The sequence below is a fragment of the Manacus candei genome, unplaced genomic scaffold (genome assembly GCF_025592945.1).
Source record: "Manacus candei isolate 608988 ecotype Guabito, Panama unplaced genomic scaffold, ASM2559294v1 h1tg000008l, whole genome shotgun sequence".
NCBI classification, from domain to species: domain Eukaryota; kingdom Metazoa; phylum Chordata; class Aves; order Passeriformes; family Pipridae; genus Manacus; species Manacus candei.
Window position 1 is genome coordinate 17,384,031 of NW_026138056.1, and position 27,479 is coordinate 17,411,509.

Here is a 27,479-nt window from a genome sequence, read left to right on the forward strand (position 1 = left end):
AATTTTTCTGGTGAAGAAGAAAGATTAAGTTAACAAAATAAACGTATGTTTGTGATATCAGTCTTTCATGTACTGTATACATATATACGCAACTATAAAATGAATTTCACTGAAAATGTTGTACTTTAACTGTGGTTTTATTCAGGTAAGAGAAAAGAACTGCAGTTGTCATTTGAAGCTGCAAAAGATAGAAGAGATGAGAAGACAACCTTCTGATGGCATAATGTGATTCACTTAATCATTATTCTTTAATAATTAATTTTTCTATAAATTTTTTCCTTACAGTATACTCATAAGATTAGAAAATATTATTTCCCACCTGAAAGCATGAATATTAAGACCCAAAACTGGTTTACCCAGGATTCCACAGTTTGAGATCAGTGTCTTAGCTGCTAAGCCATCTTTTCCACTCAGGTCCAACATGTCTTCTGTAGAAATCTTAAAAACGGAAGTAGCTAAACAAAACTAAACGGTCAGAGACATCAGAGATAACATACATTTAGTCCACCCCCTTGTCAATGAAAGCTCAAGGAAAAAAAACCCCATCATATGTGTTCTTCTGTTTTCAGTTCTAACATAGTAAAAACATGCCATATAAGCATGACATTGCTCCGAGAAATGAAGCGTATAGTAATTGCAGAAATCAGTGTTAAGAACAAAAGGAGTTATCACAAGGTACACATTTCCAAGACATCAAAAATTCCTCTCAGTACTTTCTGTTGTTTTCTTTGCACTTCAACACTTCATGAATGAGTTAGATGCAGTATCTCTTGGAAGGGATACTCAGCAAATTTGCAGATGACACAAAACTCAGAGGAGCTGTTAACTCCCTCAAAGGCAGGGAGGCCCTGCAGGGAGACCTCAACAAATTAGAGGACGGGAAATCATCAACCTTATGAAGTTCAACACGGGGAAGTGCCAGATTCTGCACCTGGGAAGGGATAACCCTGGATATTTGTACAGACTGGGGAAGGAGATGCCGGAAAGAAGTGCCAGAGAAAAGGACCTGGAGGTCCTGGTTGATGGCAAGTTGAATATGAGTCAGCAGTGCCCTGGCAGCCAGGAGGGCCAACTCTGTCCTGGGGTCATCAAGCAAAGCATCACCAGCTAGTCGAAGGAGGGGATTGTCCTGCTCCACTCTGCACTGACGTGGCCTCACCTTGAATATTGTGTGCAGTTTTGGGCACCACAATATAAGAAAGATATTGAGCTGTTAGAGAGTGTCCAAAGGAGGGCAAAGAAGATGGCGAAGGGCCTTGAGGGGAAGCCATATGAGGAGCACCTGAGGTCACTTGGTCTGTTCAGCTTGGAGAAGAGAAGACAGAGGGGAGACCTCACTACAGTCGACAACTTCCCCATGAGGGGAAGAGGAAGGGCAGGCACTGATCTCTTCTCTGTGATGACCAGTGACAGGACCTGAGGGAATGGCCTGAAGTTTTGTTAGGGAAGGTTTAGGTTGGATATTAGAAAGAGGTTCTTCACTCAGACATTGTTTGGGTGCTGGAACAGGTTTTCCAGGGAGGTGGTCACAGCACCAAGTCTGGCGTAGTTCAAGAAGTGTTTGGATGATACTCTTGGGAACATGGTGTGACTCTTGGGGATGGCTAGGAGTTGGACTCAATGATCCTTGTGGGTCTCTTCCAACTCAGCATGTTCTGTGGTTCTGGGATTCACCACCAAGGTCAATAGCCCATGTAATCTTCATTGTCATTGCTGTTGTTCATGTCAGGAGCTGTTGATGTACCTGGGATGACCTCCTGAGCAGTGTGACAACAGTAAAGCTGCATGTAGAAGACGATTCCATTTAGGTTTGACCACAAGCTGTGGTTACAGTTGTCGCTGGGTTAGATGGTTGGTTGGTTGATTGGTTGGTTTCATTTCTGCTTCTGTTCTTCATTGTGTTAGGATTTTTTGGGGGTTTCTCTGGGGGAGCAGAGGGTGACATTGGAAATATTCAACCTGTTCTATTGCATAACAGAATAAATTTAAAACAGTGTCTACACTGTCATCAGTCAGAAGTTAAGGTACTTGTACATATGGCAATACAGTCAATATCAAAAAACCCCCTATAAAACAGTCTGGTTTTATTATTATTCCATTGTCCTGTGATCAAAATAAGACAACTTCCTTATGATACCTGTATCTCTGATTTCTGGGTGTCATTTCGTATGTGTTATCACTCTGGGATTATTCTACACTTCCTATGACTTTCCCTTCTGTCTAACTTGAGAAGATGGCATATTGCAGAAATCACCAAGAAATATCTTCTGTTAACTGAGCTCTAAACTTTTATGTCATATGTTAAAAGAAGTTCATTTGAAGACCAGTTTCAACACTATTTTTAGATGAAACACAGTACTAAAATCTCTGATACTACCTCATAAATTATTTAAAAAGTTAATTTCTGCTGAAAGCTCTTTAGTAAACCATTGTTTATTAATTGCCACTGTTCATTCTCTCTTTAATAATAAAGTAAGCACCATTAATGAATGTGTCTGTTCTGCCTTAGGTATTATATCTACCTCTAGACCATGTCAAAAACCTTATACAAATAAACCAATAACCTTAATCAATACTCCTCCACAATGTACATTCATTAAGATTTGGCCTAGCATGTGTTTCTCTTGCTTTTGGGAATTCCAGAATAAAATTTTTTCCTTCAAACAGTCAAGTAGATCTCTTTGTATGCCATATGTGTCATCTGTTTTACATGAAATAGACCAGACTTATAGCACACTGCACTAAGAAGTACATTGTATGCACCTGAGCTTCTTTGATTAACCCTATTATTTAAATCTGCTACTCCAGTATAATGTATAGAGCTTTGATTCGGTGAAGTGCAATTATTGTATTGCACTACTGGTAAAATTGTTGCCAGAATAGAGATTTTTGATCTGATTAAATTCAAGTAATAAAAAAATGAAAATTCACAGAACAGATATGAATCTCAAATAATTTTTAACCAGAATTGCAGACTAACTGAAAGGTAACAATCCAATAAAATGTACGCAAAACAGCACACACTTTTTTTATTCCCTAATTTTTTTCTGATGGTTAACTAAATTATGTACTTGAAATCATAGAATAATAGAATATTAGTTTGGAAGGGAATCTCAAGAATTGTCTGGTGCAAACTCTCTTGTCGAAAGTATGGTCTAGATAGCCCAGCACCCTGCCCTGACAAATCTTAAAAGTATACAATATGGGGAATCCACCACTTTTCTGGGCGGATTATTCCAATGGCTGATTTCATTCTGAAAAATTTGACCCTTGTGTTTAAATGAAATTTCTCCAGAAGTGACTTGTACCCATTACCCATTGTCTTTTCCACGCTACTCCTTGTAAAAATGGAATTTCCAATCTTTATAGTGACCCTTTAAATACTGTATCATGGTGATAAGGTCTAACCTAAGTCTTCTTTTCTCAAGGCTGAATAAACCCACTTCCTCCCAGTTCTTTGATTATCTTTGTAGTCCTTCCTTGGACCCTCTTCAGCCTGTCCATATGTTTTTTGGGTAGTCAAGACTAAAACCAAACATGCTATTCCAGCTGCGGCCTGACAAGTGGTGGGTAGAGCGCATCTCTGCTGGTGATGCTTTTGTTGATGCCAGCATCCTGTTGGCTTTCTTTCTGTGCTGCAGCAGCACGCTGCTCATTCATATTGAGCTTGTTGTGCACCCGGACCCTCAGGTCCCTTTCTACAGAGCTGGTCCCCAACCATGTAGATCCCAGACTGCGCTGCATTCCTGAATTGTATTTCTCATCAGCAAGACCTTACACTTGTCTTTGTTGAACTCCGTGAAGTTCTTGTCTCACTCTTCTTGCATTCATGTCCTATGTTCTTCCACTATTCACATCTTCCTACAGGGTGGCTCTCCCTTCTAAGTGTCCACTTCCCCACTCAGTGTTTGGTATCACCAGCAAACTTCATCAGGGTACAGTTAATTCCATCATCCAGATCACTTATCAAGATATTAAACAGCATTGGGCCCCACTTATGACAGATTGCCAGTTTGAAAAGGAGGTGTTTACCACCATCCTCTGGGTGCAGCCTCTCAGCCAGTTCACCGCTCGCTGCACAGACCACTTGTTCAGATTGTAACGCATCAGTTTCTCCAGAAGGAGGCTGTAGGAAACTCTATCAAAAGCCTTGGAGAAATCCAGGTAAACAATGTCCACATCTTGCCCCACATCAAGCGAGCATGTTCCTTTGTCATACAAGGCAATCAGGTTTGTCAAGTACAATTTGCCCTTGGTGAATCTGTGCTGGTTTTATTTCCCAATCATGTGCTTCATCTGACTTTTGCCTGCCCCAGATGGATTCATCCCATAACTTTCCCAGGGACTAAAGTAAGACTGATGGGATCCAATTTCTTGGATCTTCCTTTAAGCCAAACAAAACAAAGATATTGATGTGTTTCTCAGATAATTAAAATCTGTCTCTCTAGTCAAGTTTCAGAAGCCATTATTTCCTGCTCTACATTTGAGGCTAAGTTGGATTCCCTGCAATTAGGAAGACTCTAAAAGCATTAACACTCATAATTTTCTCGTGGTCAATTTTGTTGTTAAATACTGTGAAATATTGGTGGAAGACGTTATATTAAAATTTAGTATGGTCATAATATCTAAGAGTGTTTATTTTTATGAAGTATATCTGAGCTTTATAAATGTGTTGCATTACACTAATTACACAAAGATCTTTCTCAATACACAGTGCATTCCTGCAAAACTGACAATAGACTAAATTAAACAGGATGCCTTTGAAAAAAGGAACTTCAAGACAAAAGACTGGTGTTAGCTGCACTGATATACCCTTTGGTAAATGAACAGTAGTTCCAGGAAAAAAAGTTACTTTCAGATAGAACTGGAATTCATTTCAGGATTAAGAACAGATTTACCTTGATTTAAAGATTCTATTGTGTGAATATATATACTGGATGCCTCCTGTACCCTCTTCCCCTTTAAGAATTTTACTGAGAAACTATTTTTGCGTAACCATGGTCTTTTTTTTTATTACCTAAATCTGTTAGAGCATTACAAGATACACACAGAGATTATAGAAGGTGGTAATCACTTTGAAGGGAGAACATTTTGGAAACTTCCAGCTAGGAATTAAAATACAATATCAGTTATGTTTTTAATGTTCAATTCTTACTCCAAAAAGCCCACTATCACGGTGCATCATAATGTGAAAAAAAAAGTAAAAAAGCAGAAACAGAATTAAACCATTCTCACATTATTTTTATACTGAAACAGAATAAAATTCCTTAAACACCCTAAATATATCATCTTTATAACTTTATGGTTATGGAAGACAAGAGCCAGTGGCATAAAATTTCTATATGAACAAAAAGTATAAGGTATTTGACTCTTTATGTGGTATGCTAAAAAGGCACCTTTGATGTTAGACATTCGGCTGATCCGTTCACTTAGGTAAACTGTCATGCCAGTATCACTGTGCTCTTTCAGGTGTTTTTTCATAATAAATTATGGATGTGTACGGGTCAATATGAATAAATAACATGAATGTGTAAAACTACATATCGACAATTAAAGACCTAAACATATTTTTTTTCTTTTTCTCTGTAAGAGATTTTTCTTTAATTCATTTCACAAAATTCTTTGCTTTACCAAGTAATGATTAGAGAAGAAAGGACATTTTAATTCGTTTTAAGTATACAACAGATATAAAACTTTAGCCATCAAACTGAGACTAAAGGAGGGTTCAATACTTGTGAATATATTCATTAGTTCTGTGAATGAAGAGAAGTTATTACTTCTTCCTTTCACTATGTAGCAAATTACTCTGGTAATGGAGGTCTGAGGAAACGCATAACAGACTTTGAAGGTAAAATATGTTGTTATTCTCAGAAGGTTTGCCTTGCGTGATTTGGAATCTCTACTAGTAAACTACTTTACCACCTACATTAACGATTGCAGCATAGAAGCAAAGGTCATGCCTTAAATAGCACGATAAAAAGTTCAGACCCCTTTCCCTCCTATGCAAATGCCTTGACATTCGCTTTATATCAGATGGAATTTTCTTTTCTCTTGTTATTCAGACCAAGAAAATGAGCTCTCATGTAGTTCACTTTTTTTATACTGCAGTCTCCAGATATTGTTGTCAACAGTGAACAGGTAAAACTTTGCAGTTATTTTCATTTTATACTTAGATTTCTTAATGCTTTGTTCAAATTAATTTTGTTTACTTTTCTTTACATTTATTTCTAACAGAACTTTTTGTGAGGCTGATATATCACTAATATTTAGAAGAATCTTCCTATACTAGATCTTCCAAATAAAGTGCATTAAATATGTTCAGCTATAATAATAAAGTATGAATCATAATTTCAATGCAATATGGCTTCTTAGGCTCAGAATCAAAACTGTCCAAAAGCAACTGTACAACTAATTCCATAAAGTACATTGTTTTAAGATTTCTAAGGCAACTATCTAGATGACATAAAAGTCAAAAGAAACTCTACTGGACACAAAAGGGTGAGAGGAGACGGGTGAATTGTTTGTGTTTTTCTCTACTGACTGTTATAAAGTTCACTTAAGAATTAGGATTTCTCTTCCTCTGTGGTTCATCTATTTCCATAAACAAATACTTAAAACACGCAAAATAAGTGAAGTCTATAAGCAAACATTCAGTCACAGGGCAATGTAAAATTCACTTTTCTTCTTCATGCTTCCACAAGCCCAATTAACTAAGATGTTACCTGGCAAAGATGTTTATTGCTTTGTTCTTCTTATTTTTTTTCTTTTCCTTTTTCTTTTTGTTACTCCTTTTCTTTCTTTTTTTTTTTTTTCCTTTCCCCTGGATCTATTAATGAATTCTGTTAAACACATTCGCAATAGAAGACAAATCATATTTATGGAATATTTGTTGTGACATGCTTTTCAGTTGTTTGTCCTTTCCTCTCCTGTATATATATATATATCCAGGGTGTAAACTGAGACTGAGATACAACTGCAAAACAGAAAGTGTGAAGCTGAATGACACAATGGTTCTATCATGAAAAATACCAAATTTGTTTTAATACTGTGTAGACACAGTTCAAAATAATTTCATCCTTGCAAAGTTGTTCCAACAAGAATTCTGTTGGTCTCTTGAAGTGTCGATTATGTCTGCAAACAAACATTACATTCAGCAGAGTTATCAAACATTTGGCAGAACTCTAAATCTTTCTTTCTTCTCTTTGTTCTAGATGAAGCCTCCCTGCAACATAATGATATATCACAATGGCATCATGGTCTACATTAGGGTTTAAAAAAATCACCAACTGATAAATATTGCTTTTGATAGCTCAGATCATAGGCTTGATCTATGTCTTAGTCCTGCAGAGATGTAGCTATTTTACAGTTACATCTTCTTAAGCCAAACAAACTGGAAGAAAGGTGTTTTAAAAAGCATATTCTGTTATTGTGGAATTCTTTCACTAACCAAAATAAATTTCTCTTCAGCACCTCAGGACCTCAATGACTTCTTGAAACTGAGTAGTCCTAGCATAAAGTGGAGAATAAATACAAGAATGGAAGAACAAACTAATCAAAACCTTGCTCTGGAATTAACTTGAAAAAATGTATGATGATGTGACTAGATTTATGCCTCCTTAGAAGTCTTAGAAGTCAAGAAGACTTGAATAGAAATGCCTACTTAGAAATATGTAAATGAAAGGACAGACAATCAGCAGGAAGACTTATTTCTCACAGTAACAGGTTCTAAAGCACTGATTGTACAAACTCATTGCAATTAATTTATTCAATTCAGTAAGGAAGCTGCATTATGCTCCTACTCTCCATAACTTCTATCTGTTGTCAGCCGTGGGGCAGCCACAGGCTAATTGAGATTACATTAGGGCTGAAGTAACCCATCTATAGTGAATATTTATTTCTGAAAACTTGGTTCCTAACTCATAATCTCTTTTAAGAGACTGTTGGCTGGTAGAGAAGGTCATGACTGCTGTATTTAATAGCTCTTAGTCATCTTTGGCAGTAAGAATTATGTATATAATATAACATTTCATATGTATATGAAGCCGATCCGATATACTTTTTGAAAAAAAACGTGAACAAATTAATTTTGTGAAAATATTGGACTAGTAGAACAGAGGAGTAATCTTGGAACACATCTACCACCTAGTAGACAAAATCAATACAAATCCCAGACCCCTGCAAATTCAAAATTAACTTTGAAAAAGGTAAAGAATTTGTACAGTAATGAGCCATGGGAAAATAGAAAGAATTCTTGTCTTGTAAGAGAAATTGGGAACTTACTGAGGGTTAAATAGAAAGAATTCTTGTCTTGTAAGAGAAATTGAGAACTTACTGAGGGTTCAGGACTCACAGTTAACTGCAGAATAAAGAATGCTACAGAGTCCAGAATAACAAGGAGAATTTTGTCAAGGTATGTTAATATTTCTTGTTAAGGATTATTGCTGCAAAGCTTTGTCCCAGAAGGCTGCTTTGGTATTAGAAATCTTGCCTTTGAGTTACACAGGGAAAAAAATTCATCAGAGTAAAGTATTTTGTTGTTCAGAAACTGTGGAAAGTGTCAACTGATAATGAAAATCTTTTATAATGCCTAGGATTCAGAATGATAACTGAACAGGATGTATACTTGTTCAGATGCATATGGAACAATTCCAATAAATCAAATAGATCCACTCATATAGAATAAGTATAAACTTCATTCTTGGTTAAATCTAAACCTAGGAAGATAAAACAAGAATAGATGAGCATGCATGAAACTGAATAATAGGAAGTGAAACACAGCAATCCTGAATCTGAAGAAAAAAAATACTTTATTTAAGGTGTGTTTTTTTACAATCCCACATTTGATCAACAAAGTCTTTGAATGAAGAACTTTACGGAGATGACTTATAATTCTATTCAATGTAAGCTAATTTGCTTAACATCTGAATTAATAGCTCTACGTAGTTTGTCTGTTCCTTATGTACTTTGACTGCTACATGTGAGTTAGAATGAATGTATACCTAGAATGGTGCATAAAATATTTGCTGGTCAAGTATTTAAAGTTAGCAATATATTTCCTCAAAGTGAAGACTCAGTCATGCTCAAAGACACATTCATATTCTAAGCTTGCTTTTTGTATGTATTGTGCTTCCTGGAATCAGTCTAAATTAGCAGACGTGAAAAAATTTCCCACTGTTTGCTATACTTTTGGGTAAAGATGCAGTGGAGGATCTGTTAGAAAGGAGCTAATGGTTTGCATTGAGAGAAGTATTCAGATTATGTTTAAAACATTTTGGGTTTCTAGTATAATTAAATTAAAATACTTACTTTATTTATCAGATCTCCCTTGAAATGTTTCATTAATTAAATCTATAGACCTCTACGCTCATGACTGCAGTGAGCATTTTCTTTCTTTCAACTCAGCATCTTTTTCTTTTATTCTTACCTTCAAGTTTTAATGAAAACAACTTAATTCTGCCACTAATTTAAGTTTCAGAATACCCTAGAATATTTTCAAATATTAGTTTTGTAAAGTATGACAGTAAAAATTCCTTTTATTTTTTTTTTTTTTTCTAGGGATGATTTAAAGCACCTACATCTCAAGAAGCAGAAGAAATGTGTTTAACTGTGGGGGCAGAGTGGGGGAAATCCTCCTATCACCATGGTAGCAAGTGGTCTTTGTCAGTGCTTGTGCTTATGTTTTGCATAAGAGAATATGGTCATTTAGACTGCAGAACTGTAGTGTCATTTTAAAAAGGCACTGGGACCAGACATAATGCACTGTTCTATGAATTCTGAAAGTGCAATTGAAAGCAGACCAGTGATGACAGCAAGGTCTTAACTTGCTTACACTGAGGGCCATGAACATCAAATTTTTCAGCCAAGGGTGAAATAGCATCCTCATAATTAACCGATCTTAGAAACTACAACATGCCAACTGCACCTAGTATCCCCAAGAAATTTTAGAATGGCAAGTTTCCCATAAAAATCATCTTTTTTTTTAAGATCACAAAAATGCACAGCACTTGAGGGAACAACGTAGACATAGTAGAATGATGAGGTGAAACTTTCAGAAACGTGATGGAGAAGTACGGCTAAGATATATCAGGTTGTAGTACCTGATGTATATAGAAGCTCAACCCAAAATTCACCACCTGTATTTCAGAAAATATTGTGTCATGAGGCCAAAGCATCAACTACAAAATAAAATTAATAAATCTTGAAAGGTAAAGACCATTTGTATGGTGCAACATTGAAGTCTAGTTATGGTCAATCTAATCTATTAATGCAGTTATTTACATGAATACAGAATCAATGACATTACTAGAACCAGAGTACAGTAAAGGCACAGGTTATAATGACACTGAATGAATTTTATGTGAAGGTAAAATACCAGAATAAAGTCTTATCTTGCAGACCACAGCTGTCACCACAAATTTTAAAAACAAAATCTGATTGTGAGTGTGGTAGATGGGTGCATAAATTTCACAGTTTTATTAGAACAAAAAATGAAGAAGTCTTTCCTCTCCTAGTCATTGCCTCATTCTGCCATACAAGAGAAGCAGTAGTAAAAATAGATCCTCCAGTTTCAGTGGTTAGATATCTTCCTCTATCTGTTTCACTCTTAATAATTCTTGAAGACTAGGTGATGACATCTGACTAAAATAGTTTCTTTTAGGTGGAATTATATCAACCTTCCATAAACAGATTTTTATTTTTTTTCTGTATCTTTTCTGGGTGTATCTTACCTGACTTAAAACAATTGCCTTTTTTCATAGCCATGTGTTTTTCAAAGCCAACAGTTACTCCATAAGCAGTTAACCAAGCAAGTCTAATTCCTATGCAACTGTTTACATGCAGTTTGCTCTTAGCCTATATAAAAAAGTCTTGTTTTTAAAAATCATCTCTTTTACTTCATATTGATTACTGATCACTCTGTTATTAATATTATATGTTATATTCCTAGGACATGGGACGAAGTGTGTGTAATCCAAGTCTTTTTAGTTTTAAGGAGAGCACAGTTGTGCCATTAATATATTTCATTAGGAAATTAGCATTTTTCTACCACCATTGATAAAAATAATATAAAAAATACATCCCCCCAAATGTTCTGATTTTTTTCCCATTATATTATCAGCACAAACTATGCTTATTTTTCTTTATATTTCTCATAGTTCTTATACTAATGCCCAGAAGAAAATGATTTGTCATGCGACAATACTGATAAATCCTATGTATTTTGTCTGTATAAAGAAACAAATATTTTATCAAAGAATAAAACCAGATTGTGTCAAAGTCTACCTTTGAGAGGTCTAATGGCATTTGATCTAATTTCTAATTTTGATCTATAGTTTTATTTCTTCTCAGTTCCTCAGGTCAGCATTAAGCCACCTCCCAACATTTTCCCCCTCAGATAAAAATTTCTGTGTGGTTCTGAAAGTAAGTTAAGCTTCTATACTGTAACCCAGAACAGAGTGTTCAATTATTTCCGGTTTTCATCTATCTTAGTCCTCTGAGATTAGCTGTATTACAAATGCAATTGCTTTCCTGAGCTCAGGAAAACAGAAAATTGTAGATTTTTTTGGTGAAAAATCTGAGATAAAAACATGGTAGTTTTTACGTGTACACACCATGGATCCAGTCTAAAACCTAGATTTTCCAGCCTAAGCAATTTTTTAAAAAGTAGGAAAAAGGTGAGAAAAGACAGAAATTATTTTCCTGTAGGACCATTTTTCATTTGGAAAATTTGAACTGAGTGGCCTCAGTAGGAGATGCTTCCTTCAGCTATCTTTTTCTAGTAGACAAATCTACTACCAAAAAACCTCAAGCTTTTTTCTTTATGAAAAGAGCTGAGGTGTCATATATGCTGAAGATCATGTTCTGCCAGAAATCATAGTCCACATATGCAGACTGTAGTTAACTGTATTCATCAGATTTAATTCATAATGTCATACATGAAGAAAAAGTGAATTAAATTCTGCAAGTAATTGAAAAAAAGGTAAAAAATGTACTGAAACAATTATGAGCATCTAAATTGCATGTTTTTTTCCAATCAAAGAATTGCTTTAGTGAAAATCCAATGAAATTTCTTTGAATGATGCAAAATGATCACTTTTTCTAAATTTTGTTTTGAGAACTGTTTATTTAAATATTTATAGTTAAGTATACCTTCCACATCCATACATTAAAAAAAAAAACTTGTAAAAAATGCTATTTTTTTCTCCATTATATTGTTTCAGAGAAGTCCCCATGGAGTTTGCTTTCCACTTATTAGCAGTTTTTCCAATCTGAAAATAAAAGGAAAATACAAAATACAATTTCCCACTGGGAAAATACTTTCCCAATCATGAAAATTCCAAAGAGAGGAAGATCTTGAATGTATTTGAAAGCTCTTCCTTTTGAAGGGATTATTAGTCACAAAGAGTATTTTATTAATGATGAAATCTGTTCATCAACCTTACTCTACTAAGCCACTTGGGAATTCCACACCATTTTGAAAGCTACAGGCTAAAACCTGAAGCCAAAAAATGATAAAAAACACAGGACAAAAATACAGCAAATATTTGAGAAGATTATTCTCTTCCTTCTATTCCTAGTCTCTGCTTATTCTTCCCTTTTTTCTCTTTAACAAAAAGACTTTAAAATGGACTGCAACAAAATTATTTGGCTCTATGTTTCAAATCTCTTTTCACAAGTATTGTTTTCTTTTTCTTTCCTTTCTGTTTCAAAGAAATTAAACCCATTTACGGATGTATTATTAGTTTTTCTTTGCAACTTATTACACTTCACTTTCATCTGTTAGCTGTAACCCTGAGTTATTTATATCTCTTGTCATTTAAATAAGCTTTTTTATTATGTAAAAGCACTTTACAAAAATTTCTTTTTGATTGCAGAGTCATTCTGTCTTCGATCTATTTTTTTAAAAAGTGTCACCCAATGTAAACAAAAGCATTTTGAGTATTTTTTCTTGTCAGTGTCACTTTTAAATCTTCCTACCAATCTATGCCAATATTCAACCAGCAAGTCTTTACAAGCTGGTAAGTAGCAGCCTAACCTGCCAGACAAGATCCATCCAAATCCAATTCTCTGCTTAAGGTCATGGGCATTAAGAGATCTCCAGCATGACTTGCCTTTTTGTCTCTAGAATTCATTAAATATGAGATTTTCAAGATGTGATGCAGTCTGAATTTCCCTTCCTAAACTTCCTTTACTTTGTCAAATTCTAAAATGGATCTACTTTTTATGTTGTTTTCATTGCTGCTTCCATATAAATCCAAAAGAGGTGCAATTCCCAGACATTGTTCAGGCTAACCTCCCACTTTTTTGAGCAGACTATCTCCTTGTGTTCTGAACATGGATCACAGAAATCGTAAGCAAAACAATCTTTCTCTGCACCCATCAGCCAAGTTTATTTATCTGAGCCTAATGAGGACAGAGAGTCAGCTAATGAGTCAGCTTTTGCACTGACTCCCATCATGATCTACCTGTTTAAACAGTGAAGGTTGCCCCTATCAGCCTCAAACTCTGCCTCTTAGGCCATCTCAGGTGATGAGTCTTCCAGTGTGGTTAGTATCAGAGTACTAATTTGCAGGATACCTTTTTCTATTATAGAGATGAAAAGGCTTAGGGAGACTTCCTCATTTTGAGACTTCAAACCTTCATGAAGCTTGCAGAGCTCTGTCATTCAGTGGTCTTTTTATTAATCCAAACAATGGCATTCATCTTGTGACACAGAAACCACCAATCGACCTTCTTACAGAAAGGATTTCTCCAGTGTTAGGAGATCTGCTGGCTGTACCTGTACTGATGGAAGTTGTCACAATGACTTAAAATTGATCAATGTCCATTTATCCAAGAAGTTTGCACATGCACACCTTATCTTAGCACAAACCATCTCTTTTACTTTACAGATGTTGTTTCTTAGATCATGTATGCTCTCAGTTTAAGGATTAGTTACCTGAACACTGTCCATCATCTGCACTTCTCACCAGCTGATCAGCAAACACAGCAGCAAAATAGCCCCAGCTTTTCTATCAGCCCTGTCAGTAAAAAGCAATGAACACAGAATTAAATAAATGGCTCTTGGCTGTGGCAGTTTTTGTGATGGTTCGGTTGTAAGTGAAACATAGCAATTCCTGACCTGTGTACTCTCCTTTAAAGTCTGTTTTACTGTGGTGAGAGTTCAAAGGAATTGCCAGATACAGAGAACCTTTGCTCTTCTCCTACTTTTTGTTCTGCACTTCGGTCACCACTTTTGGACTCTGTTTTGAACTATTCTCAGTGCATCGTAGCTTTCAGACACTTTCATGGCTTTTACCTTCTCTATTTCCCAAAACCATTAGGAACCAGGCATTAGGAAGAAAGTATGTGATTAGGATAGATGCTGGTGTGTCTCTTCTAATCAGTGAAGATCATAGCAAACTAAACATGAGTAACAAGAGGACTACATTGTCCCCAGTAATTGACTAGAAGAGATGTGATTTAATTCTCTTTTTCTTAACTGATACAGTGTATTGCTGCAGTTAGATTTAAACCTAGAGGCAGTCACTTTCAGCTAAATCAAAGCAGAGTGAGAACAAGTACAGATACAAGTAGTGGAGCAGTTCAACATATTAAATAAACTTAGCTAAGGTAATCTGGTGCAACTTTTATGTGTAGTCGTGTCAGTAGAATTTTCGATGGTAATTTTAATTTCAAAGAATTCATTTTAAATTCTTAGTTTTGAAAGGCAGAAGTAAAAATCATGACATCCTAGGTTGGCGTTCTGATTAAAAGTAGACGATTGAGCCAAAGCTCAGTAAAGTATATAATGGGATCTGCATTCAGAGTTTACAGATTTTGTATTTTACTTTGCAGTTAGAGGAGAGGAGGTGAAGGTGAAAAGATAACTGAAACAATATACAAATTAACCTGAAAGATAGAAAGGTAATGGCATGCAGAAGCCCTGGAATACTTTTCCTGTTCAGATTCATATATATCTAGGCACACAAGGGATACTATTTCTACCCAAAGTGTCATTTGATACCATCTCCAGAAACGAAGGCTTGAGAATGAGAAGTGTAGTCTTGCCAGAGGCAGATGGAGATCAGACTGGGATTTGAGGACAAGGTTCAGTTGTCAAATTCCATGCTCCCTGCTAGGACCTTTCAACATAGCTCATTGGAGATGCCAGACATAACAGCACAGCTGAACAAAGGCACTTGCCCCTTTGTAAACCTTGGTCATAGTGCAAAATAGAAGAAGGATATACAAGGGAGGAGTGTATTGCTACAGACATCACCACAGTGAAGTAAAAAGGGATTGGAAGTATCAAAAACCAAGATCATTAAGGTGTTTTTTTTTTAGTTTGAATGCAAGTTATGCTTTTAAGCTCTATCAAAAATTAGCTAATTTTTAGATATTAATATCTAATCAGAATGGACTAATCAAGAGACTTTTGCTAATAATCTGGCTGTCACCAACTGAAAATGACTAAGCAAAAAGATCACAGTAGTTTCTTGATTCCAAGCCAAGGATAAAATACAGATGCATTTGTATATTTTATCAGAAAAATATTTTTCACAAAGGTTGATATGTTTTTAAAAGACAGCCCTAAACATCCCTTCCCCCACTCAAAAAAAAAGAAAATCCAAAAAAACCCAAACAAATCAAACAATAAAAACAACTTGGTGAACTTATGGGTATTTTTAGAATGTGGAAAAAATGTAAAGACAATAATGCAATAACTTTAGATCAAGAGAGCCTATTTTAACAGGAGAGATTATGAGAGCTCAGAGGCATGAGGATTTAGCCCAGTAAAACAAAGACTGAGAGGATATATAATTGTTTTCTATAAATACATTAGTTTGGGCAAATTGCAGAGAGGGAGAAAATCTATTCAAGATAAGAACAATGTTGACAGGAGAGCAAATGCGTATTCAGCAGCCATGAACACACTTGGGTTGAACTATCAGAGAAATGAGGGTTTGGAAAGTTTTCTGTAAGGAACTTTGTGGGCCAAAATGAAGCTCATTTTATATGAAGCTTGCAAAGTTTATGAAAAATATTATGATGTAAAAGCCTTCAAATGTGGAATATTGGGCTAGATGATCCCTGAAAATCAGGGATCAGTCTTTATTCCTATGTACTTTAAACATAGTAATAATTTGGGATTACTAAAAAATAAAAGTAATGTGACAATATGGCAGCTTACTGTAGACACTGAGTTTGAATAAACAGAATAAGCTAGAGGAAAAGCTTTTCTTGTCAAAGTGAATTATACAAAATGAAAAGTATGAACTATATAAAGATTTTTTTCATCTAAGCAACATTCACATTGTAAATTCTTAAATTATGTTATTTTGTAAAGTGTGTCTTATTTCTATAACAAATTTGCATCAGAAATTTGAATCTCCACTTACCTTGTGATTTTTAGCTGTTAATTTTGTGGGACACACACCCAAGTCCCATGTCGTGAAAATAAGTAGCACATTAACACAAAGTGCAGATAACTGAAAAATGTTGGTGATCTTCAACATAAAACAAAATTATATATTCTAGTTCTGATTCCATATTTGAGATTAAGGTATGGTGCACCTGAATTCTGGGCATGATGGTTGAAGTTTAGTCCCTGGCAGCCTTAATTCCTATGATAAGAGTCAGGTTTTAAAATTATTATCTCCACTGTCACACATAAGCTCTTCCCAGCAAATTCCTCCACAGATTACTAAAGAGTTAGCTATTATGTTTCCATCACCCCACGAAAGCCAAGCCGTTCTTCACAAAGTCTGAATCTTTCTTATATACATATCCCATGCAAAATAAGACATAGACCCAGTTCATTGTTACTTGAAACACCACTGAACACCAGATGAACCACTGAAACTGTGCACATGATCTTAGATACTCTAGCAACAGTGAGATTATTTGAACCACGTTTTAATTCCTGCATCACATTTTCACTTGTACCATGGGCTGGTACGTAGCGTTAAAGAAGTGCATACGTACATTAATTTGTTTGACATGGCAATCATGACAGCTTTTGTAAGCCATAGGGGCAAGGCAGAGCCATTGCTGGAGAGTGCAGGTGCTGGATGCAACCAGGTCCTGGGGAAAGGAACATGTCATATCAGGTAGCACTGAAAGAGAGAGACTATACAGCTCAGCTAGAGCTTCTTACTTGATTAAGTGTCTGAATCTTGCTAGCTATTTTTTAAATATATGTATATATAAAAAAGAGAAAGGCAACAGAAAACAAGGATTATAGCACAGTATTTTCTCAAGGGCAGTAGATCTCTTCCTCACTTCAAATGAAAGCTTTATTTTTGTCTTTGTGATAGCTGCATTGGACATAAATCACGTCAAAACTAGGGACCAGCCATTTTCTCTCCCAAGAGAACCATTATCCTTACTTGAAACAAATCTTGTTCTGCACATAGCATCAACCTCAACACAGTCAAGGAAGTTGTGCAACACTCTTAAATAACCTTTTCATGTAAGGTCACAAGGAGAAACTCTTAAGGTAGCCAGGGACTTTGAAATCTCTTAACTAAATTCTATGCTGTGTCTTAAAATTAGGAGTGTGAATTAAATGAATTTCAAGTGAAATGAGATTAAAGCTTACCACAATTTCAGTTTGTCTGAAGAGCTGAGTGAAAATTTCTTTGGTATATACATATCAATGTTGTTGGATGGAATCTAACAGCCAACAAAACAATAATTGGTATTGATGCTTAAAATAAAAGAAAAAATTCTCCAAACAATGTTAATATAGATAAGATAGAGAGTAGCTCTTTAATGAAGGCCTTCAGATGCACACAATACATAGGTGCACACCTACATACAGAATTCTTACACTTTTTTATCTTTAATTAATTATCATATCTAGTGGGTACGTCCAAACCTAAAACCCCTTTTACCCTGGTACCACCCTCAGAACTGCCCCACTGGAGCCCTTACAAGAGTCCTAGGCCTTCTATCCTGTTTTGTCTACTATACATCTTATTATTCTGGTCCAGGTGCACATCTCAACAGAATGTCGCTGCTAAAGTCTATTGCCTTGAAAAGATGGTTTAAAAGATAGTTAAACCAAAGCTCAGAAATGTGACACACAAACTATGTGAAAGTAACTGTCCAAAGTGAAAGAAAACTACACAACTACACTAACATTTAGAAAAAGCTAAAAATCTTTAGGCATCATTATAAAAAAATAAAGCCAGGCAGAGCACAGACATTTCTGACATGAGTTTATTCTATATTATCCATTTAAAAAAAAATCATAGACAGCAATTGAAACATGACATGACCAGTTTTAAAAGAAATCCTAAGCCAAAAGTCATACTAAAAAGCAGAGTGGAATCATGGAAACAGGACTATTATGCAATGATACGAAGAAATCCAGCATTGCTTTTTTTTCCTGCTGTTTTCATTCATTCAGATAATATTCAGAATGCTGCTATGATTTTTATTAAATTTCACAGAAATTTGGAAGAATATAAGACTATTTTAAGGAGGCTAAAAGTCTCATCTTTCTCATTTGCCACCACTGGTGAAATACCATGAAAGAAGTATCATACATGGAAGTATCATGGACTCATAAAATTGTTTAAGTTTGAAAAGATCTCTAAGATCATGGAGTCCAACCATCAAACTAGAACTGCCGTATTCACTACTAAACCACAAGTGCCACATCTACACATTTCTTGAACACATCCAGGGATGGTGATTCCATTTTTTCCCCCCTCCATTTATAGACATTGAAATACTCAAAGCAAGATATCTCAATATTGCATTATCTTGGTTTGGGCAGTTCATGCACAATCTTACTGCTGTTTCATTATCATTTTCTGTTGTTACTCTGTTATTCAGTTGTTTGAGAGGTGACAAGCCAATTTTTCAAGTTATGTTAAAAATTAAAGGAAGTAAAGATTGTTCTCTTCAAATGCCACTTGTGCAGTCTTGAAAAAATGATTAACTGGTGTCTTAATTTTCCTGGTGGTTTAGTCATAGTAATGGTAAGTTGTTGAAGAAATGAACTCAGTGTAAACACTCCATTCAGTTGAAAGATGCTTATTTGAGTGTTAAAAACTTTTACATCAAGGTTACTTTGAACACACTACACAGAGCACTGTTAAATTACAAATGAGGGAGTTAGATCATTACTACTGTAGGATAAAAGGGAGGAGTAAGTGTCTTCTGTATTTGGGTTCAACATCCAAACAGGATGTGAATGCTTGCCTTATTGAAAGAAAAGAATAACCCTTCTTACAGTAATCTTCAACGTGGCTTCGAAAAGATTATTTACTAATCCAAATGAGTTTTGTTTTCTGACTGACAGCTATTTAAAAAGATTAAACAAAGTGTATCTGATCACAGCTTTTCATGGTAAAACATATGGATTGTGAGACATCATGCAATTATTTACTAGAGTTAAGTACACTGGCATCGAGGAGATACAACACCTGAGCTTCATGCTGCCCCTTCCTTAATCCCTTCACTGATTTGCCTGATCAATAGCCAGCTCTTTCAAAGTTGATTTCAAAACTCAACTCTCCTAAGTGTTTATTAATGCTATCTGACATGACTGCTGTCTTCACTACCTCCCTCCATCCTAGTCTACATGATTAGTACACTACAGTTTCCCACAGCCTGTAGTGTACCCTTGTCATTTTGGAGAGGTAAAGTATGTTGGAGCCTTCCAGGAATTACTGCAGTAAAATGATAAAGCAATATTACAAGGTTATTTTAAAAAGGCCAGTGACCTACTTTGGAGGCTTTTTTGAGAACATCTGTATGGAAAACTGATACTGTGCATCACTTATGCACAGTATCCTGACTAGGCTATAGCTTGAGTCCAGAAGCTTCCTACTGTAAATGGGGCAGCTTCACCAAGATGAATGGAGAAACCCATTGTCTATGGATGCTGAAACACACAGTGTTGACCTGAGGGAATGGCGTAAAGCTGTGTCAGAGGGGGTTCAGGTTGGATGTCAGAAAAAGGTTCTTCACCCAGAGGGTGACTGGATGCTGGAACAGCTCCCCAGGGAAGTAGTCACAGCACCAAACTGACAGAGTTCAATAAGTGTTTGGATGGTACTCTCAGGCACATGGTGTGATTCTTGGGGATAGTCCTGTGCGGGTCCAGAAGTTGGACTTGGTGATCCTCGTGGGTCCCCTCCTATTCTTTGATTCTGTGATTCTTTGTTTTTTCATATTGCACACTTCTAAGCTGATGAACATCTATTGACATCAATGGTAAAACATCAGTTAGATTCTCAGTTATATCTTCCAGGTATATTATCAAGCTCATACTCAATAAAGAGTGATAGAAATCAGTTGTTCAGAAAAGGGCAACAGGCTCATGAAGGGTCTAGAAAACTTCTTATGAGGAACAGCTGAGGGAGCTGGGTTTGTTTGTCCTAGACAAGAGGATGCTCAGCTGGGAACTTGTCCCTCTCTACAACTACCTGAAAGGAGGTTGTAGTGAGGTAGGGCCAATCTCTTCTGCTATGCCTGCAGTGAGAAGATAAGAGGAAATGGCCTTAAGCTGAGACAGGGAAATTTCAGTTTAGATATTAGAAAAAAATTTTCATCATTAGAGTGGTCAGGTATAGGAATAGGTTGCCCAGGGAGGTGGTGGAGTCACCATCCCTGGAGCTGTTCAAGAGGCATTTGGATCTGGCATTGGGTGATATGATTTAGTAGTTCAGAGGTTAAAGGGGTAATGCTGGGTGGACAGTTGGACTGGATGATCTTGTAAGTCTTTTCCAACATTGATGATCCTATGATTCTAAAATTAGTTTTACTACAACAAAAAAATAAGTACAATTCTTCTTTTGTATACAGAGGATCCAATTTACGATGCCAAATATTTATCAAAAGTACTTATAGCTTCTACTCCCAAAGCATTTAATAATCCTCACAATATTGGCCTCAATTAACAACAACAGCGACAAACCCACTAACTAGAGTAATAAGTTGGGAATATGAACTCCTATTTCAACAGAATAGACTATCTTTCTTCTTGTTCTCATTGTGGTCTGCATTTTCATTCCACATCACTCTAAGCTGTAACTCTGTGTCAGCATTAAAAACAGATTTCAGCAGCAGAAAGGCCAGCCTTGGTACTTTTAAAAGTGCATAAATTATTTTCCCTAAAAATATAGAAAACGGATGCTTGCTATCTGTGACCTTGTGAACCAGCTTGTCTACTTCTGAAATTTTGTAGCTGAGTTTTAAAACTTTGCAGAGTTGTGATGGAAAGGATGGTAGGTTCTTAAACTTACTTATAATGAAAGGTTTTACATGGTAATGAACCCTGGTAACAGGAGTACTTTGCAAGCTCACTGAAAGCTGAGAAAGATACCAGATTTAATTTATTGCTTAAAACTATTATATATTTGAGAGTACTGAACTTTCATTATATGCATTTCTTAATATGAATTGTCGCTAAATATGCCAGTGAGGTTTGCTTCTACTCCCTACATTCACCCACTCTATGGGAAAAATATGAAAAAAGATTTCTTGTAAAGTATTTTTTACACTTCACAGTGCAAAGGCAAGGGGAACCAAACTGAGGATATAATAATGAGGATCTCAGCTTTGCCTGGCAAAACTAAAAGAAATAGGTAGATTGGCTCTTAAATGAAGGAGAGACACAATAAGCCAAAATTCAGGGATACTAGCATTTGCCTAGGGTGTTTTTCAATATTTTTCCTATTTTCAGCCAACACAGGAAAGTGTTTAACTGTTATCATTTAGGATGTAGAGGCAGGGCTAGTGGCCTGATGTTGATTTGAATCATCTAGTCTGAGTGGTAAGGTACTGTTTGCAATGCCTTGAAGAAGGAAACTGATACTCTGTACTTCTCAGAAGTGGGTGGTTGTGAATGTCGATCTCAAAACCAAAGATAAAGGTACTTCACATCAGCAATAGATATTGCAGGATAATTATCAAAGATTTTAGGGAAGGGGAAAATTATTGAAATACCACAAGATTGCAAACACATTTTATATATATTTATAGCTTGACCATTACAGTAGTAATGATAGCACAGTAGGGGCAGGACAGGACACTTTGAATTCCTGCATGGAATATGGTCACAGCTTTGCCTCCACATGGATGAGTGAAGGCAGCAGATGGAAGCTACAAATAACCTAGCATAGGGATAAAGTTGAAAAAATCCTTTAAGTCCTGCTTCTGAGCCTGTGCTGTTTCTGTAGACTATCATTAAGCTGAACGCAAGTCAGGGTCACAGCCTAAGTGCTGAGGTTCACTGAGCAGATCTCATGGGAAGGAGCCATTAAGGTTTGCTATCATGAATATTCAATGTTAACACTTACTTAATTTGTAAGTCACAGACTTTCTTTCAGCTGCTCTACTTCGCAGAACGTCTACAGCCTAATGTCTCTAGGTGAAGAGTGTTATTTGTTTATTAGAAAACATTCTCAGAATAGCACATTGGAGTACAGCACTTCAGGTTAAGGGCCATTCTTCAAAATTTCCAAATACATGTAATCTGTGTCCGAGGTGAGGACTCAGTGCACACCAGTGACACTTTACAGCCCCAGGACATGCAGCTATGACATACTGATGTTTCACAGATACCACAGAGGTCACATGAAGGCTCTTATTGTACATGGTGCTCCTCAAAAAGATGCCAACAATGTAAGACTGTTTCAAGCCTAAGTAACTTCTCCCTCTGAGCTTTAGGGCAGAAGCAGTTCACTGAACACTGATTGCTTAGGGCTCCACAGGAAATTGTATGTTTGAAGAACAACCCTTTTCTGCCACAGGGAATCCAATCATATCAATACAGGGAAAAAAAGAAAAAAAAAAAAGGAAAAACAAAGAAAAAAAAGGAAAAAGAAGTAATTGTGCATATTTTCAGGTATTTCAATTTTTTTTCTTCTATAGTAAAAAATTCCCAGCAAATCAAGAGGCACGTGATACAAATTATACAAAATCCTTGAAAGAACCATTCCAGTATAGGAAATGCATAGTGTTTTAAAGGTACATACGTGTATCTGTATGTGTGTTCGTGTAAGTGTAAGTCAGTGGTGTATGTTGAAATTACTTGTTTCCTTATTACTCTTCTGTTGTAATATTAGCAGAGCCTTTGTGAAAGTCATGTTTTTCCTCGAGTTCAATAGCTTCCTGTTGTTGATTGAAACAGTGAAATTGTACAGCCATCCATGACATTACAATTTTGTACTAGGTTGTATTGACTATTATAACTGAAAACACAGAGCATGAAAACCCTCAGCTGTTAGTGAGCAGTGGAAGTAGGAAACTTACTCCAGAGAATAAACTTAGGCACATCAAAATCTTTTTTAATAGCATTTGAATAAGAAAATATTTTATACAAATCCAAACAACAGTGGCTATCTCAGCTCGATTTCCTTTTGCATGTTAGATCAACAGCAGATAGCAGTATGCAGCAGACAAGGTGAATTATTCATATATTCCTTTCTAAGCTGAAGCACACTTCTGCAGATAAGCCAAGCTGATTAACAATCACCACAGCATTTTTGGATGCTTCAGAGTCTGCTGAACTACTTATTATGGTTTCCTTTTCTGTGAGTGGAATATAGATAAATTCTGTTGCCTTTCAGGACATCTTAGTTAGTGATTTTTTTTATAAAGAAACATATATAGAGGGTAATTTGAAGTATTTTTTTCCTGACAACAGTTGAAGAGACAGATGCATAAAATTAGCAGGTATTTTGAAATTAGAGTATGTGCACATAGAAGAAGTTATATTTTCATTATTCCTTTTCCTTCCCTGTGTATTCACAATTGACTTACCGTTTCAGAAGGAAGAAAGTGAAATTATGGACTCAAAAGCCAGGAGATGCATGTAGAAAATGCAGGTGAGACCCTGGTGAGCAGCAAGTGAACGCACCTCACTTGCTGTGGGCCAGTGACTGGGTGAGCAACTGTGCACTTTGGGCAAGCACTGTCCTGCTATAAAAAAAAATCTATGCTGAGGAAGCATAATGTTAAGGAAGAACTGCAAATGAGAATTTCTGCAGAAGACAGTGGTAGTTATTTTGTAAGACTAAATAGTGCAAAAAAATAGGGCATTAGACTCATGACCTGGAGTCCTTACATCATTATCAGAAAGAAAAACTTTTCTTTTTTCCTTTTCTTTTTTGAAAATTGTTTTACCTTTTTTAGCAGTGGGAGAGAATATACACCAAATGATGGACATTAAAAAAATAACCTCTACTAAAAAGCCAACGTGTCTTTGCCTTGGTGATGCTACCAGAGCTAGCTCTAACTGAATATACTTCTTTTATTTCCAGAATATGAAAGGTAAATTGCTTTTAATGCTATTGGTTTATCAGGCTCACATTTGAATCATGTTTGGCAATATTGTCTGATTTTTCATTATTTTTTCCATAAATACTGTATGATGCATTCCATGTATATCATATACCATATATACTAATTTGTTTTTATGTACTCCACTTTCTAGAGGACAATAAGAATTTTATATTCCCATTTAAAAAAAATGTGCCTCAGGTCTAATAATAGCATATCTTAGAGTCAATGTTCCCAATTCTTTACTGCAGCTTGTGTGACAGCTTTATCTACTTATTAGTAATATACCTACTTGAGAAATTACTCTCAAAATGGAACATTTCATTGTGTATTTTCACCTTCAGGAATAATTTAGAGCTGAAGAGAGAGGTTACTAAAGCCTGAGGGAAAAATACTTAATACCATTTTGCTGCAAAAGATATGTATTTGAATTTTAACCGAGACCTTAGAAAGATCATATTACCACCTGTTCACCCACTGCCCTTTCACTCCCTCTGCCCTGCCACCACTGACATAAAACTTTTACATTCAGAGAGTTGCAGCATTGTGCTGCTAACTACTATGGTTTTTTCAGTTTAAGGAAGTGAATTCCCCAGCTTTAAACCTCCAGATTATCAGTCTTTTCTTTCTCAAGCTATGCAGTATCAGACCTGGGCTTAACTTAGCTACTGGCTCTCACTAAACCCAGGAACTGTAGTGCCATTTCTAATTCAGAAAACCCAATAAGTCAAAACTCCAAGAGTGATTAAGTACCCACTACAGACCAAACCCACAAAGATTTGCTCAAGGTACCATTTTTTAAGAAAGGAATAAAAATGTGGTTTCAGGGGGACACTTATATGTTTCTCTCTCTTTTTTTTTTTTTTTTTTAATTATTTGTTTTCCATTTCTGGTTGGGAGTGATTCAATCAGTTTATATTATTAATCCAAAAATATCAAAAATTACTTCAGCCATTAAACCTTAAACAATACAGAGCACAGAATGGGGCTTTCAATAGCAGATTGTGACCAAAGTAATATTCTGAAACACTGACATCTCGTGGCACGCTGTAGAAATAACAAAATTCTCCAGAGAGGTGATGTCCTTTTTCAAATGAAGGTCAAGCAGAGCAGATGATGCAAAAGATTCAAAATACACGAATATTTTCAATCTCATTTAAAAAATAAAAGTGATAGATCTACTTTCTAGCTATATCATTATCAAAACCAACATTGAAGTAGCTTCACAAAATACTAGGGTAAATGCTACATTAAACAGCACTAAGATAAAATAGTTAAGAGCATTTTGCAATTACTTAGGAATCTTTTTTCCATTAACACTGTTAATAAATTGGACAGCCTTTTAGGTAAGCACAATGGAATGTGTAATGCCAATAAAGCACTTTAGTAACAGGTCACATAATTAAGGAGCAAATAATCACCCTGGAAACAAAGATGATGATTTTGAAGTGGTTTCATTATTGGGGTACATCACAAGGTGATTGTCATTAAACTAAAACCATAGTGTATTCTTGAACTAGAGGAAAATGAGTGCCATACAGCAAGAGAGCTGGTGTTCCATTCCCACCTCTTCTGAATCAGCCCTAGAGAAAAGTCCACCATGTCTGGCTACTCCAGAGAGTCAAGCAAATGACCTCTTCTAATAATAGTAGCAAAGTCTCCTTTTTTTGTAATTGGTACCGCTGAAATACCTCTTAAAAATATCTGTTCTCAATTCTCAAAATATAGTAGAACTGACATTGATCAAAAAAACTCCCAAACAAATTACTTCCAGTCACAATCAGCTTTTTTTGATTTTACAACCTGACTACTTGTACTCGCATTAGCTGCACTTAATTATATCTCTAGTGGTGGCCTTTAGAAAGTGCTGTTAAAAGATCACAAAGCCTTCATTCTAGACAATTCAAACATCTTATCACCATTTAATTTTAATGTTGTTCATACGAATTTCCTCTCTGTTCTCTGTTTCACTGACCTTGTCTTTGCCAACAGCTGCCTAGGGTAGCATTTCCTGCTTGGTTAAGTTTGTTCTAACTGTGATGCAACCTTGTCAACTGCAAGAAATTAGTGTAATTTAATACCCTAACCTCAATGTTAGCAGAAGAACATAAAAGCAGGCTGTAGGGCAGAACCAGAAGAACAGACAGGTTTTATTAGCTTTATCAGTTCTAGTCCAAATTCTAAACTTGGTACTGTAATATTAGTTTTGACAATAGCAAACAACCTTTTTTTTCTCAATTCTGGAATTTTCTCTGGCATTTGATAGAGAAATGAAAGATCACCAGTATTAATGACATGACTAATGGGAGTGAGCAGCTAAGGCAAAAAGTTTGAAGTAAAACTGACTAGGATCCTTCAAATCCTTATGAGAGGAAAGAAATGCTTGAGGTGGAACCAGTGCTACCAACAGCGAAGAAACCTAATTTTCTCCAGCACTTCACATTATAAACTAGAAGACCCTTGAATTGTCACTGTTACCAGAAAATAGAGAAACTATGGTTATTGATGTCACTTTGTTTAATCTATCTATGGTGGTCAGGGAGTTTGGGAATTCTGCTATCATAGAAGAACTTCCTCTCTATGATTCTTGACCTTGGAAGTTGTCTGCTGACTGTCCGGGTTTCCAAAGACTGCCCTAGTGAACTACCACCCTAGAAAAGATGTGTACAGGAACAATGTTTGCAAACTCTTAATACAGTAGAACATGAAATATAGTTTTGCTTAGCATAGACACAACTGGGAAAATTATAGCAGCTGAAAGTCAAGCAGGAGTATATCTTAATATGCTAGAATTCTGGAAAAAAATAAAAATACTTTTAAAAAATACTTATAAATTCAATGAATGAGAACAGAAATGGGAGATAATCACAAACTGGATCACATGAAGAATGAAAGAGATTAGGGAAAATAAATGGCTTTTTTTTAGTACCTACACAGTACAAGTGTTGAAAGAGGGTATATATTTGTTGCTTTGTTGGAAATTCTTGATACCTGCAAATTTTATCTTTGTGTCCTGCAAATCTTCCAGATGTCTTGACTGGCAAAGTGCGTGTTGTTTAGGGTACTTTTTAATTTAGATTTCTATTATGCAGAATATGCTTCTACTTCTGTCATTCACAGTAGATTGTCAACTGTTCAAGCTGGGAAAAAGAGCAGTGGTGTAATGAAAAACTGAAAATAAATTCACTTGTCTCAGA

The 27,479-nt window shown here is 35.8% G+C and overlaps 3 long non-coding RNA genes across 5 annotated transcripts; 2 read left to right on the plus strand and 1 right to left on the minus strand.

Moving 5' to 3' along the window:
• Positions 1–139: 139 nt before the first annotated feature.
• LOC127464174 (uncharacterized) lies at positions 140–23,883 on the minus strand. 2 transcript variants are annotated; one of them, XR_007901218.1, is made up of 4 exons: positions 23,764–23,883; positions 13,937–14,018; positions 6,723–6,839; positions 140–1,923 (listed from the first exon to the last, which is right to left on the minus strand). It is a non-coding gene; the product is annotated as an uncharacterized LOC127464174 (long non-coding RNA). The 2 variants fall into 2 exon arrangements; XR_007901221.1 differs by lacking the exon at positions 140–1,923 and adding an exon at positions 3,835–4,149.
• LOC127464164 (uncharacterized) lies at positions 5,976–11,334 on the plus strand. Of its 2 annotated transcripts, none has more exons than XR_007901215.1 (3): positions 5,976–6,138; positions 7,212–8,900; positions 9,556–11,334. It is a non-coding gene; the product is annotated as an uncharacterized LOC127464164 (long non-coding RNA). The 2 variants fall into 2 exon arrangements; XR_007901216.1 differs by having other exon boundaries at positions 7,212–8,410.
• LOC127464170 (uncharacterized) lies at positions 22,863–27,479 on the plus strand. The gene is made up of 4 exons (XR_007901217.1): positions 22,863–22,968; positions 23,772–23,828; positions 24,136–24,273; positions 26,549–27,479. It is a non-coding gene; the product is annotated as an uncharacterized LOC127464170 (long non-coding RNA).